We start from the raw sequence: 16,786 nt of genomic DNA, 5'->3' as shown, positions 1-16,786 counted from the left end.
AGGTGTCACTAATTAGGGCAGAATTTGTCCTGCAGAAAATGTCCAGGCCTAGATGCTGGAGAAAACTGACAAGTTGGTTTAGGATCTCACAGGGATGTTTGTAGAGCTGGCTACAGATAGCCTCAAGGTCAGGGGAATGAGCTATCTATTTATTTTCTTTGTGATCTGAACATCCCAGGTTCGTGTACTGGGTCTAGCTGAGGGGAGTTAATTTCCTTCATAGCAGCCCGTACAGTGCTGAGGTTTGGATTTGTGACAATACCTCAATTTCAAGTTCTCATTTCACCCTTTGCCCTGCTCCAAACCCTTTCCCAGAAGCTGCACACCACGGAGCTGTATCTCCTGCCTGTCCAACCTGAGTGAGGGTTCCTCTTCTTCTCAGCATTTCAGAGGAAGTGGATGAGCACATCCACTCATTGTGGCACCCTTTTGTAAACAGCGAGGAGGAATGTGTGGCCACATGGAATGTTGTGCTGTGCTAACAGACTGGTGTGAATCCTGTTCTCGGAAGCCAATCCCTCTGTCAAGAAAAAAGACAAAACAGAGGAACTCAGCAAACGTGCATCCAGGTTTCTCCAGATGATAGAAACTCAAAATAAGTGGCCCTACTGCACATACGCTGTGTGTAAGCACAAGGACTGTTACCTCAGGATGAGGTACCCTCTGCCTGTAACTGCTCCAGTTGCACAGATGGATTTCAGCTGTGGAGAGCTTTCCTTGGGGTTTTGCTGATGGACTGGAACTCTCAACCACGAGCAGCCCTGCTCATTTCAAGGACCACTATCTTGCCTGCCATAAGTGATGATTTTAAATAATATTTTAAGTGTTTTTTCTCATTCCTAGTGCTTATCAAAGAACTAAAAGGTGACCATGAAGACCTAAAGGGGCACTTGATGTACAGAGAAGAGGAAGAAAAAGGATGCATAAATCTAGGAAAAAAAGTTTTTAAAGATGGGATGAGACTGTAAAATAAAAGGCTCACATGAAAGATGCCAATAGTTAACATATCATTGAAGGAACTGTGGCTTTAAAAGGTGGAGGGCAGCAGGGAGAGCATTGCTAATATTTCAAAATTAGCTCATAAAATTTAAAATGATGATGATGATGATAAAACAACACATGGAAAGAAGGGAATTTTAGGTAAAGACAGTCTTACCAGCAACTATCCAATCTGTTTTGAGTCACACCATAGTAAACCATCTAATGTCACCAAGCTCTTATATTTGTTACTTCTTTTTTTTTTTTAACACCTGTGCCATTTCCACCTGCAAATTATTTATGAGACCCACAGACTGCAGCCAGAAAGAGCTGTAAAAGAGCTTTTTAAAACAGATATTTGAGCAAAACACTTACCATATTAGTTATTTCAGGTAAATGCTAAATTATCTTCGTATTTCATATTTTGTTAATAATTGCAGTAGAATTAGAAAGTAAGGGTATCTTTAATTGCATAAATTCCATTTTCCACCATTCCTCTGCTGGCTGTCCAGTTACCAGCTTCTTCTTCAGATAAAGCAATTCCCTTTAGTCAGCAGACAAAAATTAAATCCTACAAGTTTCCATAGAAAACCCAAAATCTCTTTTACTTTTAAAATTAGGAGAACAATCTCTTGCATTTTTTCAACTGTATGAATAGTATCTAAGACTCAGAGATCAAGAGAAAAACCCTGAACAGATGCATCTAAGAGTTCAATCTAATCTCTCACTTTTGTACCAGCATCCTAAAAGATTGTTCATTCCTCACAGTGCACAACTGCAGAATCTTAAGGTCATAAACTTGATTGTTTCATAAAATACTTGTGTTTTCATGCCCTGAAGACACAAGTAGACATCCTTACTTGCAACTCTACACTTACCAGGAGGAGTCATCCCCAATGTACTTCTCAAGAGACTCCTGCCACATTTTGGCATGAATACCACAACCCAATTTTATCGGCTTCCAGAATTGGAAGCCTTCTCATCTTCACTCTGTGTGGCTCATTTCCTGTAGCTGTCCTTTTTAAAAATCAGCCTAACAAATCTTTACCAAGGCCAGGCAAATGACAGAAAAAGGCAATTTAAGGAACAATACTGCTTTGACCTGCAAAGAAGAGGGAGTGGAATGGATCTTAATGGCCCTTTTCTATGTATGATTCTGAGAGCTGTGAAGGTATAATGCAAACATTGAACTGTCCTGAATTAAATGAAGTCAAGATAATTCAAGGACAAAAATTTGTTTGCAGCCAATATAGATGTCTGAAATCTTTCCAGCAGTTCTTTTAAAATCTCATTACGAGCTGAAATGGGTATTTCTTGTGGTGCTACTGCAAACCCTGAATTTCTTCATTGTTTCATTAAGCATGTTCTGAATACAGAGACAGGATCTCCCACAGATAAAATACAGAACAGCATAACATAAATGATACCCATAAATAATTATTTGCTTAGTTCCTTCACTAAAAATATCACTCCTGCTTGAAATGTATAAGTCTGGATATCACTCCAAGCCAGGAACATTACACGTAGGGCTTCGGTGAGTTCTGTAGCATTACAAGGAAACTGTCGCTACTTCAAGTTCAAATTCAGTGTTAGAACTTGATGCTTAATTTTTTGGAAGAGGATGGGTAAACTAGAATATATCTTCTTCTTTCATCACTTATCATAGCTACAAATATCCCTCTAAGAAGCAAAGTTATGCTTTGAAATAAATTGCTGGGATTCATGTTATGGATCTTAAAAAAAAAAAAAAAGAGAGAAAAACTAACCCACAAAAGTACCTGTAAATAATTGAAAGTGCAGTTTTGCATTACCAAATGACCTTGTCTCACATTTTATAATCAGCAGGATTACCTTAAAACAAAAAAGGTCACTAACATTCTGTCTACCATGCCTGCATTCAGAACTTACTATTACAGATGGGCTCACGGAGCGATTTTTTGTGTTTCCTTTGGTTGTACTGCTCAAGGGAGGGCTGAGAAAAACAGCTGTGAGTTGGGAGCTCAGTGGAAGAGAGTGGGAAACCTTCTGCCCTGTAGATGACTGGCTTTTGCATATCATCTTAAACTAAGCTCCCAATAGGGACAGAATATTCTGTGGCAATCATAGCAAATTGTGTGACATTATTAATACAAATGTTCTGCAAAGATAATGGACAGACCTGCTTATCTGCCATAGTAATTAAAAAGGTCTAATAAAATAATATTGAAATAAATTTCAGTGCTTTGTATGGTGGAGTTCCTCACAGGAAAGTCTTTCATACAGCTTTAACTTCAAGTTGCTACTCATTTTTGAAAGCTAATGCCATGATAACTTTTAATAATATGTCTAGTGCACATTTCTATGCTGCATTAATTATACATTTACAACGTCACAGAAGAACACCCACAAAGAGGAAAAATACAGGACATATCATCTGCAATTGGAGACAAATGAAAACAAGTGCCTATCACCCCAGCAGCATTTTCATTAGATATAACTGCTCTTGTCCAGCAGTTGTATGGATTAAATAATCATCATGCTTCCCTAGCTCTCCTCCTTCCCTGGAGAGGTCCATGGATCTAACTGACACTCTTGTAGGACTTACCACTTCTACAGAATACTAAACAAAGATCTAAATAATTTCTTTCCCCTGACATCCTGATTAGGACAGTATGAAGTTCTACACTCTCAAGTCCTGAAGTCAGTGAAGAAACAGAAAGAAGTCTGCTACATTCACATCAACAATTAATTACTCTTTTTTTTTCCCACATAACTTTTTCACTCCATGTCAGTTAGTGCAAAATCCTGCCATAACCAAATCTGTGCAAAGATCTCCATAATCAGACTGGAAGATTTTTTGTTGCTAACACATAGTTGTTTGGATACCCAATCTCCTTTGTTCAGAACACTCCTGTTGCTAGAAAGCCTGGAATCTTTAATTTTTCTTGGCCGGTTCATGAGTAGAGCTGTGGCAGGGAACAGAAAAAGGCATTAGGATACATAGGGAGGAGGAAGAAAATATAATCTCAATGCCAGCAAGAATATGCTGCTGATACAACTGATTTTAAAGCTTCTTTTTAGGTGGGAGACTAACAGAAAACAGCTGAGATTTTCACCTTGAAGAATGCTATTGAACTGGAAAGAATATTACAACAACAGAAAAATAACGCAGATTGCACTTTGCTGATATGGAAATATGCAACAACAGCAATTAAATTAATGAGTGTCCCTACTGAAATAGCTGATTTTTTTCCTTGCTTGCAAAATATTACCTAGACAAAGTTATGGAGAAAAAGGGACATTTTAAAGAAAATTATATTAACCAGGGACCATTTACAAGATAGTCTATTGCCCCAGTTCCTACTGTGAATCTATGCATATACACACAGTTTGCCATCCTCAGGTTTCATTTAGAAATTAATGCCAACACTACTCTCTTCTCTGTGGATCAAATCTGTTCTTTGGATTAGGCTGAAAATACAGAACAGAAAATGAATAACTCAAATGTTTCTATGAAACTTATTTATGATCTCCTAGTGAGCTCTACTCACAAAGGACACCAGAAAAGTTCAAAATGTTGAGAACACAACTATGAAATTTTGTCCGTGTGTTTTTGACACTGTCCTTTAACATACCCCAGTTTTGGAACTGTGACACTAGAAAAACTCCTCAGTTCCTAAACAAGTTTTTCAAATCAAAATAATGTTGCAGTGACATGTTGTAAGCAGTGGTAAGATTACAGAGCACGAAAGGGCAGCTGAAATTTGCTAACAAACAAGAATTTTTACGTCCTCAAGTGTTTGCAAGCTGGGCAGGGTTTTTAATTCATGTGAACCTAAGACTTTGCACAGCTTTTCAGTTTGATCAGGTGCACTAGGAGGAATAGGGGTTATGTGTATGCACAGCTGAAAATGATCTATATGCAGGTACCTGGGCCAATCACTAGCAATACATAGCACACAGTGTAAGGCCCCTCTCCACCACACTTCAATTCTGCTGATTTCCCAGGCTACATCTAATATTGTGCCTGTCTCTCTTTCAAGTGAAAATTCCATTGTGGGCTGATAATTATCGATAATACTACTACTGGAGTGTTTCAGAAAAAAAAAATTAAGGAGTGTTTTAAAAACAACTCAGCAACTTATAATAATTTAAAAATTGAGACATTTCTGACCAGCCCTAATTATAGTGACAAATTGAAAATACAAGAAATTTCCTCTGGGAAACAGAAGACAGGAAGATCAATCTGCACATGCAAACAGTAGATTATGACTTGTTTTTTTTATCTCATAGACCTCAAATGGACCTTCTGGATCATGAAGTCTGGTTCCCAGGCATGCCTGTGAAAGCACTATCCATCTAATGAGGCTCAGTGTGTAGACTGGAGACCCATTCATGAAAGCAAACAGAAAGCACTTTTTCCCACCATCAAACCCTTCATAGAAAATTGGGAAGAACTCAGAAATCAGATAAAATACTAAATCATCCTTCAACACTGGGTAGAAGATACAACTCATCTCTTACCTGAGTTCACTTTTGTTTTGGCTGCATTTTTTTCCCCTGGTGAGTGCTTAATTTCCAACTGGATTCGAACCATGACAGTCGTGCAGAGAGGTCTACAGTGCATTATAAGATAAATACATTCTTGAATTTCCACTGCCATTCACATCTCATAATTCTGATTACTGCCTGAAGTGCACCTTTGCAAAATCTAATGGGTGTAAAGATTCAATCATAACTTACCGTATCGCATTGCTTCTCCCAACACTCCGTCTCCATGCAGTCTCACTGCAGTCCTCCCTCAAAGTAATTAAGTACTATATATACATAAAACCAGAATCTACAGTGAAAACCTGCTAATTTTGTATGTTTTTTGTATTTCAGAGTAGCCTTGCACTCTTATATATTTACCCAGAGGTGCATTTTACCTGCTGATTGTGTTCTTCCCTACATCCTTAGCATTAGAAGACTAATCACGCTGGATAAAATGCACGCACTGCCTTCTATTTTGTCATTATTCCATTTGGCAGGTAACAGTGAACAATAGCTGAGACATCCTCAAAAGCTTCCTTCCATTAAGTGTTGATCTCATTTTTTTTCACACAGACAAGTGTATTTGTGATAAATAAGAAATAGAAGTAACATAAATTGAATATGGATAAGCTGGAAACATTCCCTGATGTGATCAAACCCAGTATATTTAAAAGGCAATGATGCGGGCATTATCGGCTTTGATTTTGAGATGGAGGAGCAACTTCCATCTGTGTATCTGGGGAAGTTCATTAGCAGTACCACAGGGTTATGTACACAAGTCCCTGTGCTCAGACTTGAAAGGGCATGGATGACCAACTGCTTGAAATATGTATGCTGACGTGTATGTGCTGAAACACCAACACATCTGCTGCTGTGCTGGATGCATGGTTCTTATCCTCTTTGAAAGCCATCATGGTGCACGTCATAGTTGCTGCCTGACTTCAGCATCCTGGCCTGTGCTGGTTTTTCATGTGGACTCCTAGTCAAGCACTTTGGGAGCTCTGGAGGGTAAGATTTGAACAGAATCATCTGACAATGACTTCAAGGGCAAGCAGAACCTCTAGGCACCAAAGGAACAAGGTTTACTGCTAGTCTGACTGACAAATTGCTCACAAGGATTAAAAAGGCAAAACCAAGAGGAAAATAAAATGAGTCTAGCAGAAAAAACATGGATTATTTTCACACTATTAAAGTTCACAAAATATTTGGGTCCTGACTGCTCTGCATTTGGAACCCAGGAAAAATATATTTAAAATGTTAGGGACAATGACACTGAGCAAAATTGCTCTCTTTTGGGCTCACATTGTACAAAATGGTCCTAGTGCTCCAACTGCATTTGAAAGATTCAGGGCTTCCTTTTTCTCCAGAACATTTTGGACAGGCGCCTAGGTTTAAGAAACATGTTATCATTACCAATTTTAGTTGAAACGCATTTTGCTTCCAAACCCCATTAGCAAGAGAAAGGAGGTAGATTCTCAGAGAACAGGTTTGTGATGGAAAATTAAAAGAAAGGAATTTTGTAAGGACAGGAAAGACAATTCATGAAGAGTACTCCAAGAGTAGCTGCATTTGAGATGCCTTCTTGAGATTAATGAATCTGTTGTACATGCCCGTAATTATTTCCATTCACATGGAACAGGTCCAGCTGCTTTCAGCATCCACAAATGAGAAGCAGAAGGAAACAAAAAAGAAAACAACCATATTTTGCTATGTCCAACAGTTAAAATCACTGGATAGCAAATAAATTATGCTAAGCACAATTAAACACAGAATTAACAGTAATCATTTGTAACATAACACAACAAGGCAGCCGAGATGAATGAGAAAAGGCTTTTATTGCATCACATTGAGAAACTGAATGATACGTTGCCAAGATACATGTTTACAGAAATATGAACCTGAGGTCAAATATCTGGTTGGCTTCTAGCAGTACATGTATTCATCAACGCCTTGTTTGTGCTAATCCCTTCTCCTACTTTTGTGTGTGAGGAAAACTCCTACTCTTACAATAGCTGCTATGTTAGCATTACAAGGGGCAGGGATGCTAGTTCAAATCCAGGCTCATGCAGCTGATATTTGGTTATTAGTGAGTGGATTAGACGTGCCCCGTGCCAGGTGAGAGATGGCACAGCAGCCACCACTCCGCTTTAAATCCCTGTGATCTTCAGAATTCTGCTGCTGACAGCAAAACAAGGCAAACTCACCCAGGGCATGCCTGCACAGCAACTCATGGGCAGATGGAAGCCCGGTCCACACGAGCTCCAGAGCACTGTGCAAATGACTGTATTCCAAAAACCACATCTCAGTTAGAGAAGACCATGGACTGGGCTGATATATCCAAGGCTTGGATCCTCAATGAGTCTTGAAAGCTTGGGTTTACGATGACAGTAATACAGGCACTCAGCTTTGGTCAGCCTGGAAGTGCAAGTGCAGCAAACACACATAAGGCCAAGAGGCCATTTAGACTTTCTCACAGTTACAGCTGTGCTAGGGTTTCAAGGTTCAGGTGCATACACTTGTTAAAAAAAGAAAAATCTCCTACATCTGTTGCTATAACAACTCTCTTGGTTTTCTATTCAGCAACAGCCTTGAACCAGACTTAAGTCTTGTTATTTCTTTTATTGCATTCTATGCTGTCTTTCAAAGATATTTCCACTGACCGTGCTGAAAGAGCAAACTATCACCTTTCATTGGACAATTATAACTCAGCCATGGAAAAGGACCATAGCATGCCCCAGCACTCCTGGAAAAATTTGGCCCAGGTTTACATTGTGTGGATAATTGCCTAAAAATACTAGAGCTGGGTTACTGCTGTAGTGTGCCTCCAATTCTAGGAGCTAAGGGGTGCTCCTGGGAGCTACAACAAGCAGCCATTGAGTCTGTGCACCTAACATGCCAGAAAGATGATATGGATAACATATCAATGCATTTAAAAGCTAGTGGGTGTGATACTTCTGCTTTGCCTTCTTAAGTTGCAGCAATTCCTGCTCAATGCAAGAAAAAAACCCACCACCTTTCAGGACAAAGCTCTTGGACATTATGCTGTGGAGGAGGTGGGGAATCTGGAACCAATTACAGCCATACCAGGCTCACTGCTGGCAGTCTGTGGGATGTTCCTCTAGGATGTGCAGAGGAACCACCTTCCAGCTTTCCTGCTTCACTGAACCTCCACCAAGGTGCTGCTATTCCCATAGCAGATAGAAGGACTCTTCAGGCTCTGTCTTTCAGCAGCATTTTACCTCCTGTGCCAGAGACATAGAAGTGTACTCTCTCTGTCAAAACACAGCTATGCCACATGGTTTCCATCATCTTTGAATGATGGACCAAGTATAAAAATTGATTTCTAGCTCCTGATGTGAAAAGACAGGCAGAAAATTTCCATAGTAGATGAGTGAATGAAACAGTAGGTCTGAAGGAGGGGAGACAAGCAGGGCCACAAGGAAATTGTTTCCTTAAGGATGCAAATATAACACTTGCCTATAGATTTCAGTGGAAAACCTGGTTCAAAATAAGGAAGCCCTAAATCTATTTGGTTTCTCCCTGTTCTCTTTTCTCCTAAAGAGTACCTGACAGGTGGAGACTAAGCCAAGAGAACAGAGTCCCTCCATTAATCGTTAATGGAGACAAATGCCAGGTATAGATGTCAACTGCAATTTTTCATTCCTTGCTGATAGCACAAGGTTCCACAGAGTAATGCCAAAATGTTAGGGTAGAAAACTCACTCATGGCTCGCCCAGTCCTTCTGTGATTTTTTAAAAAGCTTTCTGTTTTCAAAAAGCAATTTCACTCTGGTACTTCTATCACTCCGTGTAGCTTTGTCACAGTTGATCTTCATTAAAACTGGAGACTCTATAATAGAACGCACAATATTCGAGTAAAGGTAATTGTTCTGTAGTCTGATCCACTGCTCATGCCAGCATGCAAAGTAGTGTTGTGCACTCACACATGCTGTGTAGTGTTAGACATTGACACAACAGCAATGTATTTCCCAGTTTGTTTTGATTTAGGAATTACAATGAAATCACCTGCTAGAGCATCTGTCTACAAATGCAGAGTCACAGACAGAACCAAGACTTCAATTCACAGACAGGAGAACCTGGAAATCTTTCAGGGTTTAGCATGAAGATGAGACTTACTTCATTTTGTTGACCTTTTCAATAGCATGCCTTGCTGGAACGATCCTTTCATTTTTATTTATGTTTCTGTGAGTCAGTATGATTCTACTTTTGTTCAGGGAAGGGGACCTAAAGCCACAGGCATTTCTGCCTCAACCATCAAATGGGGTATTGCACTTAAAGCCTCTGCAACTGCATAGATCTGAATAGTTTGCTGCGATACTCCAATTCTGTATGTTGACCAATCTCTCAGTTAAGGGAAGACAGAGCAATTTAAGAGCACCAAAGTCCTCTCAACAGTTGTCTTTTGGCATTATAACTCCTCCTGCCCAAAAACATCAGCTATGAGTTCCCTCAGCTGCAAGACTGTCTGCCTGAAACCCACTGAGTGCCATTCTAAAGTGGCTGATTTACAGAGTATCTGTTCTAAATCAACAACCAGTAATGGAAGGCATGTGCTCATTTAATGAGTATTATTTGCCTAGGGTACATCTGTCCATTTAGTAGTTGATAATAAAATGCAATGTTCAATGGCCTGAGATGTTTCACAGTGAAATGCACTTGCCGAGAGGCTGTGAGAGTGGGGAGCCAGGGAAAGGTATTATGCCTTTAATGAGTTTAATAGAGGCAGTCATGTTCAGAGGATAGCACCTGACCTGCCAGAAGTTGCTTAAGTCTTTCTAAAGGAGGTAGATATTCAGTAATCATTTCCTAGATAAAGGGCTAGATTCTTTCTTTATTACATTAGTGTAGACTTAATGGGGAAGGAGAGGAGACGTGGATTTGCATATAAGTGAAAACCCAAGAGACTCCAAGGAAATAAGTTCAAAGACAAATGCAGTTGACTTGGAAGGTCCTGCATCTACTGGTATTCATGAGCACACAGGAAAAGAATGCCTTCCTGAGAATTTGAGCAAAAAACTCCTTATGTGAACAGGTTGGGTAATACAGAAGAAGGATGTTTTCTTTTTTGGTTAACAGATTAACAGAACAACTTCCTTTTAACCACATATGCCTCTTTTGTCAATATTTTAAATTGTGCTGTCTGTTATGAACATTGTAAAAAAACTTCTCATCCATCTGGACTTGATCTGGCTTAAGGATAATTCCTGGGGTTTTGCTTAACAGCAAGACACTCCTTATAGCATTGTGATGATCCTTTAAATGGGAATATCTGAACACTAGCAAGAAAACCATTTCTTGAGGGCCTCCAAGGGAGATCTAACTGTGCCTCCCATGATCTTCTACCAGCTGCTCTTTGCACAGTTACCATATTCTTTTTGAGGGCAGAGAGAAGGACAAATAATGAGAATTCTGGTAGAGATAGATCTAGCAAAGGTTATTATTAATAGACCATGTGCAATGACTAAGGAGAAGGAGTTTCAGGGATATGTTGGTTCTTCATCCAGCTTTGCTTTTAATAAAATAACTGGGCCTGCAACCTAACATGTTAAGTCTTTCAGCCCTATTTACTATTGAAAACTTCAGTCAGGCAAAGAATACTATAACTACGGATGCTATAGGCAACATTAAGATACAAAGCTTGGCAGAAAACTTGTCACAGTTGTGTACCAAACAGAAATGGCACATGTCAGGAACACACACAGCATCTCAGCTTCTGAGAAGCAATTACTCCCACCTACATATCTGGTTTTAAAGTCCAGTCACTTAGAATGATCTGCTTGTAAAACTTCTGAATGAGAAAAAGGAAGGAAAAGAGAGATAAGCTTGGATTACAACTTCATAGAGCGAAAAAGAACGAAGATCTTCAAAACCATCGTCTTAATTTTGTAAAAATACATATTTATAAAGCTAATTAAGCAATGAGGCAGGCCAGGATTTTATGCTAGTATCTTGCCTTTGACTAACACAATTCCAATTTATCTCAAATTGCAGTTGTCTATGTCAAAAGATTAATTTAACTCTAGCATTGATGTAATAGATTGAGATGACCAAATCAAACTCATAATCAAAATACATAGCTATGTGTGCATGTTTAATGAGCAAGGACAGCTTAGTAACTAGCCTGAATAATAACTATTGCATCCTGCCTGCAGACAGCTCATTGTCTCTGAAGTATTGCAGATTTGAAATTTTCTGCTTTGTTCATCAGAATTCAGAATGGTTACCAAGTATCATCCAGGAATTACAGATACAGTCCATAAATGACAGGTCAATTAAGAAGGCAGCATGAATTCCCAAAAAGGTTGAAGAACAAGGGTTGCAGAGAATACATTACAAAGAAATTGCTGAAGTGACTTGATTTTTGAAACAGAAAATCAGAACAGAGGATGAGAAGTAGGAAAGTGCAGAAAAATGAAGATAGAGCTATAATACCCTCCGTGAATACTTACCTCCTACTGGAGCTGAAAACCTGTCAAATTCAGAAAATAAAAAACTTGAAAGCCATGAGAAAATATGTAAGTTGGTAGCAACATCTAAAACTTAAGCATCCTCTGATTTTGTGCAGGCAGAGAGGATTTATTAGGTTACTGTGGCAGTACTAACACAGGACTGTGAAGAAGCTACAGAACAGATTGAAACAAATAGCACAGATGGATCTAGAAACCACTTGCCCGCAGATGACAGCTTCAGCAGAAGGTGGTACACACTGGCTGTAGAAATCAGCCACTGCCCTCCCACCACAGAGGTATGCATTGTTACTGTCACTTTTTTCATCACTGGTACCAAAAGAGGCAAAATAATTCACTTACTGGGTTCAGACTGGGCCAAAGAAAGAGATCTCCCACCTCAAATAATTTGAGCTGAGTGAAGTTTTTCTGGTAAATAATGTGTTCTGAAATATGCACTTTTGAGCAGACCAAAACATTGCATGAGTTTAACTAAACTCCAAGGAGTATTTTTGAAACAAGATAACTGGGGAGCAAAAAAAAAAAAAAAAAACACCAAACCAACTTAAACCAACTTAAATAAAAATGTTTATTTAAAAATTATTTTTTGAATCAAGTGCTATGATTGTCAATTTTGTGTTTAGAAATCAGATTTTTAGTTTTGTTGCTGAGGTCAAATAATATTATTGAAAAATAGGATAAATAACATTAACCAAAGAATTTTACTACACAGCAAAATACTTGGTTTCTAATCAAACAATATATTTGGACTTGTTCTGTTAATTCAGCCTTACCTTTTTTTGCACTTGCCACCTAAACTTAGTTGTGAAATACAGTGATTTAAAATAACTATAAAAAATCCAACTGGAATGAACTTCAGAGTCATAGCTCTTGTGTTGCCCTGAGGGAGAAAAGGCAACTGCCCCTGGGAAAAATCTAGAAGCAGGATTAAGGAACCTGCTTCTGTACCTGTTCAGAGCTGAGGTACAGGATAACTCTTGGTGTACAGCTTTGCTCTTTGCACCTTCACTAGCCTGATAAAGGAACCAGTGTCTTCAGAGATGACAAAGTTCTGCTTCTGGCTTGTACAGCAAATGAGTAACTTACCCGATACACAGGGAGGACACTTGCTGTGCGTTGTCCGACATGTAAGTAGGATTAAACAAAATAAAAAGCTGTTTTGACTTCTCTGTCCTGTAGCATTGAGAGTAGTCCAAAGTCACAGACTGAGATTGGTAAAAATCCATGGACAGAGGCTGGGCTGCCTCAGAACTACAGGTTTGACATTTTTCACTTTTCTGTCTATAAAATGGAAATAAAACCAATTGAATTTTATTGAAGTAAATATGCAGTATTGATTTCAAGGCATTCAAGGGCACTATAATAACCACTTAAGGTACTATAATAACAACAGGCTCTATAATAACCATATGAAAAAATATAAAGGTACCAAGTTGGCCAGAGTAGGCCTTTTCTGCTAAATGAAAGAAAAGGAATTATTATAACATGGGCATAACTAATGCACTGTTGAATTATTAACCTGCATGAGTGTGCCAAAATGATTAGATCATTATTAGGGTTTCCATCTTTGCAAAACTGTATAAAATATTTCAATAAAATAATTTTGTACTTTCAATCTAACTTATTAAAGAATAGGTAATAACAGTAGTTATGCAGTAATGAAAGAATAATCAGGTATGCTCACAAAATCTAGAAAAGAGGAACAAGAAATGTTCCAGGTGTGACATTCTTATCACAATCACAATTTCCCAAGGAACAGAACAGTAAGACCCTGATTGAAAATGTTTTCAAACCTATATTGCAAGTATCTCTACCAGCCTCAATTACACCATCCATACACAATAATACTGTTCGATTAATGTATCCCGGGCTCTTACTTAGGAATATAAAGTTTAACCAAATAACCATATTTCTAGCAAAAGGCAGACCAAGAATGGTATATTGTTGCAATAAATAAAAATAATAACAGGATCAAAACATCCAAGCCAATGCAACACCTTTGAGATGGTTTAATTAAACTGGATCAAACTGGGATTAATTTGTTCCTATTCATCAGCTCAGGTAGGAACTCTGAAGAAAGAAAATATGTGAGATATATGTGTTTTATTTAATGTGAAAATGGCAATAGATGCTCTAGGGATCACCAGAGTGGTAAAACAACTTCTTAATTACTTCAGTAGTCTTGTTTCACCATTGCTTGGAGAAACACCCTGCCAATAGCCCCTTGGCTATTGTCTCAGCAAAACACCTGTCCCACAGGGCAGTGACAGAACTGCACTGAGATATCAACCCTTGGAGTTTCATGCATCCCTCTGAAACACCCCACAGCGGCTGCTGTCAAAGAGAAGATGTCAGTTTAAGGTGAGAACACCTTTTTGAATAATAGCACAGATCAGGAAGATTCTTAGGGAGAAGAAAAAAAGAAATAAAGGAATTATCATCCCACCTTCCTGACAGCTAATTCCTGAAGGAGTGTTGGTGAAGAAAAGGTATCCAGATGTTTCACTAACTGGCAGCTGTAATGACATACCTAAGATCATTTATCTGGTGTCACAGATGCTGTGGCTGTTTCCCTAAGTATTCATTGCATGTACGGAACCAGGACAAGTGTGGTGACAACAGACCTGCCACTGGAACAATGGGGCTTCTGGAAGGGAGAGGAGTCCAGGACTCAGCTGAGCAACAGGAAGATCCCATGAAGCTCAGACACAGGCTGAGAGGAGAACGGATTGAGAACAGCCCTGCTGAGAAGAACCTGGAGATGCCAGTTGACAAGAAGATCAACATGACCCAGCAAAGCCAATGCATCCTGGGCTCCATCCAAAGCAATGTGGCCAGCAGGGCAAGGGAAGTGACTCTCTCCCTACTCCACTCTTGTGAGAACCCATCTGGACTGCTGCATCCAGGTCTGGGATCCCCAGCATAAGAAAGAAGTGTACCTGGAGTGACTTCAGAGGAGGGCCATGAAGATGATCAGAAGGTGCAGCACCTCTCTTACAAGGACTGACAGAGAGAGACTGGGTTTTCCAGCCTGGAGAAGAGAAGGATCCAGAGAAAACTTATAGCATCTTCCAGTGCCTAAAGGGGCCTGCAAGAGAGCTGGAGAGGGACTTTTTATTAGGACAAGTGGGAAAAAATTCTTTACTGTGATGGTGGTGAGGCCCTGGCACAGGTTGCCCAGAGAAGCTGTGGATGCCCCATCCCTGAAAGTGTTCAAGGCCAGGTTGGATGGGGTTCTGAGCAACCTGAACTAGTGAGCAACCTGAGCAACCTGAGAAACTCTGAGCAACCTGAGCATCTTCCTGACCATGGCATTTCTCCAGGCCTAAGGAGTCAAGATTAGTGAAACAGATGCAGGGTGAGCAGGGACCCTTGCGGAATGAGAAAATACCAGGTTGCATGGCTGCAACTTCCAGATCATTTCAGGGGGTCAAAAAGTCCTTATTCCAATCAAAATATTATTTCCAGAGTGGGAACAGCACCCCAGGGGCAGATCCCATATCTGGGGCAGCAGTGTGTGCCCTAGGACCTCTCTGCCCACTTGTGATGTACTGTCACAGTGAAGTAGATTGACTTCAGTTTTAAGAACAACATGGAATTTCAGAAATGAGTCAATAAAAACTTAGTATAGACTTGAGGATTTGAGCACAGCAGCAGTAGCACTTAGGTACAGCTATCTTGCAGATGAAAGGGAGATGTCAATAGACTTAGCCAGAGTAAATCCCACTTAACAAGATACATTACGCTCTCTGCTAGACTGCAGACAAAAGCAAACATACATCTGACCTAAAAGATCCTTTCCAATCTCAAAAGTTCATCCTCTGGGACTCAGCATGGCACACTCAAAGGACTAGAAGTGCTGAATGAAATATTTCTGAGATTCAGCTCTGTGATAGACTCTTGACACAGATTTAATATCCCCATTTTATAAAAAGAGCAATTTTCACAACCATGCCATCTTTGATCTCACAGTTATGATCTTTAAGGATCTCCAAAATGCCTTCCAAAGGCAAGCCTAGAGCTAGCAGTTTAAACTACTGGTCACCAGAAAACAGGGATTCAACAGAGATACTGATTGCATGGCACAGTATAATTTCCTTTCCCTTCCACTAACTGTTCCATGTTCCACAGACTATAAATTATTTTTTCTTTCTTTCCCTTAGCAAGGTAACTGCCTTATCAACTGTCTCTACTCCACACATACTAATGATGTTTTCTTTCTGAGATGGTTTGCTTGGTATATAACTGAGCAATTGCTTTCATTTTCTGCTCAGCTTTGAAGTCTGCATACTTTGTTTCATACCTGAGGAAGGCTGTTGTGCCTGAAAAGAAGTCTTTAGGTAAAAGATTCATGTGCACATGCACACAAATGGTTCTACCTGCTCTCTTTAAAAAACTGTTGCTCAAAAAACCACAGCTGCATCTGCTTTATAAATATTTCTAAAGTTGGCAGGTTAGGAGAATACAGTAAATAAAGCACAGTAAGTTAAGTAAGATATGAGACATGATGAGACCCTATTAAACTAAACAGGAAAATGGATCAACATGTAGTTGTGGAATCATAAATAATCAATATGGAGAACACTAAACATGGATGCTCCACCTGTTGATTCAGGAAAGAAAGGATCTTCTCTAGGCTCTGTGTCACATCAGACAACGTTTTGTGGTTGTCTTGGAAGCCTGGTGGCAATTTAAAAGGCACTCAATGCTAAGAAAATGCAATCTGATGTAGGAAACTTGTATGTGGGGAAGGGCTCCATCAGGTTCCTCCTTGCTGGGACTCAGAAAAAGAGCCAAAGTATCTCTGAA

The 16,786-nt window shown here is 39.4% G+C and overlaps 1 long non-coding RNA gene across 1 annotated transcript in view; it reads right to left on the bottom strand.

The window, feature by feature from the left end:
• Positions 1-12,500, bottom strand: part of LOC108446121 — a 38,004-nt gene extending 25,504 nt beyond the window's left edge. The window contains exon 1 of the long non-coding RNA XR_001861229.1: positions 356-12,500. This is a non-coding gene — a long non-coding RNA (uncharacterized LOC108446121). The remainder of the gene's footprint in view (positions 1-355) is intronic.
• Between the last annotated feature and the right edge of the window lie 4,286 nt (positions 12,501-16,786).

The sequence above is a fragment of the Corvus brachyrhynchos genome, unplaced genomic scaffold (genome assembly GCF_000691975.1).
Source record: "Corvus brachyrhynchos isolate BGI_N302 unplaced genomic scaffold, ASM69197v1 scaffold3, whole genome shotgun sequence".
Lineage (NCBI taxonomy): Eukaryota > Metazoa > Chordata > Aves > Passeriformes > Corvidae > Corvus > Corvus brachyrhynchos.
Note: the sequence above shows the minus strand (reverse complement) of the source record. Positions and strands in the feature narration are given on the sequence as shown.